The 3,656-nt window shown below is 44.0% G+C and overlaps 1 protein-coding gene across 1 annotated transcript in view; it reads left to right on the forward strand.

Moving 5' to 3' along the window:
• cacna2d1a (calcium channel, voltage-dependent, alpha 2/delta subunit 1a) overlaps positions 1 to 1,412 on the forward strand; it is an 81,643-nt gene extending 80,231 nt beyond the window's left edge. Inside the window, exon 40 of the mRNA XM_035534179.1 lies at positions 1 to 1,412. This exon is cut by the window's left edge and continues 2,343 nt beyond it. The gene's annotated coding sequence lies outside the window, so the exon portion shown is untranslated.
• Positions 1,413 to 3,656: the final 2,244 nt, after the last annotated feature.

Genomic DNA, 3,656 nt, shown 5'->3' on the forward strand with positions numbered 1-3,656 from the left:
TAGTTAATATGTCAGAACATAGTACACAAATGTTGGTGGTGGGATCACCAGAAGCTGTATCACTAATGTGGTGTGAACACAACTGAGCAATGTGACATTATAGTCAGTGACTGCACTGTAATTAGGCATGCCTTCTTGAGTCATACAAAATAAATACAAGTGTTCCATTACTCCTGTTTTACCCACAGACATAGATTGTTCTGAGTCCAGTCGCAAATGTTCCATAGTTATCTGCAAAGCATTGATTATGTAGAAAATTTCGGAAATCCACACAGTTCGATTCAACTGAAATTCAGTCCAGATTGTACATAATCTCATGTAATTCTCCGTACCAATGTTATACGTACCCAATACCGTCTGATAAGCATTGAATCTAGATATTCTGGAGCTCAGTGGTAGTAAGTGCCATGTAAGTACCACTCTGTCTCGCTCCTTCACTCGTTCTCTCTTTGTAACAAGGAAACCTTTATGAAACTGATGACACCTTTAAATGATACTTCACATCTTTTATATGCCTTTATTGGTCTGCATGTATTTGTCATGACACTGTGACATTTGAGTGTGTGTGTGCATGTGCGTGTGCACGTGTGTATGTGCTTCTACCACGGTGTGTTTGACAGCGGGATGTTTTCCGTAGTTGGTGATGACAGTTAAGTGAATGGGCCTCGGTTTCCCTGCCTTTCTCCTGGGGAGACAGAATTTGATTGGCAGCTTTTCGTCAGTAGTCAGTAGTCAGTCTTTTCTTCTGGTTTATGAGAGTCCCTAGTAGGGTTGAACATCAGCTGGCAGGACCGAAGTCATTAGTCTGGAAAAAGCAAAATACTGGACACAAAGACCTGTGAAAAGATGAGCATGCTTTTCGTGACATTAAATTTACATGATGCTAAATTGGCTTGCAAATTTTCCCACTGTTTTCCAGACGAATGCAGAGAGATTTTATACTTGCAGTTGTGTGTTGTAGTCATGCACTTTCACGTCAGAACCAGCACAATTGCGATCAAAGTGTGATCAAGGGTATTTTTGGATGCTGATGCTTTGGTGCTCTCTAAATTGTTGACATGCATTTAAGCATTTTAAGTGGATTCTTCCACTCTGATCTCACTCATCAAGTGGCTATTGGTCTGCCCTTTGTCAATCTTCCTGTACTGATAGCCCTAAAGCTAAACATTAGCCAATCCATCTGTCAATCTCTCGTGGCCTGCCTCCATAGGCTAGTCATTGGTGGACTCTCATCTATACCCCTCAAATGGCCTTTACCACATCACACTTTTCTGAATTTTACTTTGCCTGAATCAAATGGCCTGTGTACATTTGTACAATAATGTTATTAAAAATGAGCTATTTATAATCTCAGAACTGTGTCAGTTTGTGTGTGAATGCAAATATGTTCCAAATAAAAGAGATTAATCTTTTTTCTTGTCTCCTGTTCCTGAAGCTGCTCTGTGCTTTGCCTCACTAGCACCGATCACTTCTGCTCACATTTGTCCCTACGCCGTAACACGTCCTCTTCCGAATGTGTGGTCACAGCTGGACACCAGGCGCCGCGATTCCTCCTCTGTGGCACCGTTCATTCACTGGAAGAAAGGGCTAAGACCAACCACAAGTCAGCCCCCCGTGACACAGCGATCTCCCTGTATGCTCACGTCACTTCGCCCAGTTATCACAGCACACCTTATTCCGCTGTTTAGCTCTGCGGGCGTATTGACGGTGTGGGCTCTGCTCGGACCCTTCACCTCACTCCTCTCTGCAGTCTTCAGTTGCAACGCTGCAGCAGGTCAGACCACCTTCGAGCTGACTGTCGGAGCATCCGCGGATGAACGGAGGTTCCCCGTATGCCAGCTTCGCTGTCTACGGCCCTCGGGACGAACCCCGTCAAGCCCACTGTGCTGTTTATTGCTACCAATAAAACAGCTCCTTCTGCTGCATGCGATATACTACACCACTGCTAAGGAATCCTTAAAGCTATACAGAGCCCGATGACATTTCACACAAGACCAATTACAATGCCTCCAGTATTTGCCTTTAATAAAAAGGCGCGTTTGTATTTGAAGAGCAGCTGGCAGAACTGCTAAGAGGACACGCACAATATGAAATTACATATTTTACTGACTTGGGGCAGGAAATTGGCCATAATATTAATGGCTGAGGCATTATTAAAAGTGTCAGTCTTCTCTGGCTGCCCATTTAGAGGAGAAATGTAAAGCATCTCGTGGACTGTGTAGCGACACCATAAACGTTTGATTGTGTGTCGTGGTGCGCATGAAGAGTGCAGTGGTCACTGGAAGATGTAGTACAGGTGTGTGCAGGAATGACATGCGGAGGTACCGTGCTCACCATAGGCGCCTCCGTAATGAGCTTTTCTGCATTTTTTTACTAAAAAAGAAATAAAAGTTCTGTTGCTTGACCCCCCCCCCCCCCCCCCCCCCCGCACACACACACACACACACACACACACAATCTGGAGTTCTTATGCATTTTTGTAAGCCTTTGCCTTTGGTTTTTGCTTTTAACTAACTGACAAAATTGCAAACAGAAACTTGATTATACAAACCAATTTCTGGATATGAAGCAAAGTAACCATGTGGTCAGCAGTGCAGAGGTTCTAAAAGGCCATGAGAAAAAGAATTTCAAAGGATTGCAAAAGCATCTGTACTTTGCGCTTTTCTCAAAAGACAAACCCACAGACCAGTCATCTCCATGCTATGAGTGCTTTCGGTTGTCTTCTAAGTCAGCGCTATACTATAAGTTAGTCTTGTTGAATTGTTTGCTTCTCTTAGCATTTCACTGTGAAATTGAACTGTCCCCAAATGTCTGCCCTTTTGAGCATGTCTTCCTGGTACAAACAACAGTGGGCAAAATACACTTTCTTGAGGTCTTTTCTTGCTCCTGTAATCAGCAGACTTTAACAGGACATTTAGAATGCCATTTAAGAACTCGTTCTGCCACATTTGCTATGCTATGCAGGTCTAAATGGAAAGAAAAACTTTCTTGTTAACTGATCGACTAAAGTGTTGTGCATACATATGCGCACCGCCGTGCTGATACTGCAGCACACAGTGAACCCGCTCAAAGTGTGTGCTGAACCAGACTTTCAGCCAGTGTAGTGGACCAGCCTTTCAGCCAGTGTAGAGGACCAGCCTTTCAGCCAGTGTAGTGGACCAGCCTTTCAGCCAGTGTAGAGGACCAGCCTTTCAGCCAGTGTAGAGGACCAGCCTTTCAGCCAGTGTAGTGGACCAGCCTTTCAGCCAGTGTAGTGGACCAACCTTTCAGCCAGTGTAGTGGACCAGCCTGTCAGCCAGCAGCTTTTGTTTAAGCAGAGATGTGTGTTGCATGGCTGCTCTAAAGATAAAACGGTGGACTCATGGTTTCTGTGGAGAATTGTAGGACACCAGCATATTTGACCTTGAATAAAGTTTCAAACTTCCGCCTCTTTGATGAGGTTTATGTCTTCTCCTCTTACTGGAGTATTTGGGGTAGAGGATTTGCAGGATTTTATTTTATTTTCTAACATACTCAACTGCTCTGTGTGCAGATCATGTGTAGACAGTCCATCTGACTTTCATTATAAAGGCAAAAGAGGAGATGTCATTTCTTTTAGCTCCCAACTTAGATTAGCTGGTAAATGCCTAGTAATGACCATGGCTAAAGGCTTTCCT

This window comes from Electrophorus electricus, chromosome 2, assembly GCF_013358815.1.
Source record: "Electrophorus electricus isolate fEleEle1 chromosome 2, fEleEle1.pri, whole genome shotgun sequence".
Lineage (NCBI taxonomy): Eukaryota > Metazoa > Chordata > Actinopteri > Gymnotiformes > Gymnotidae > Electrophorus > Electrophorus electricus.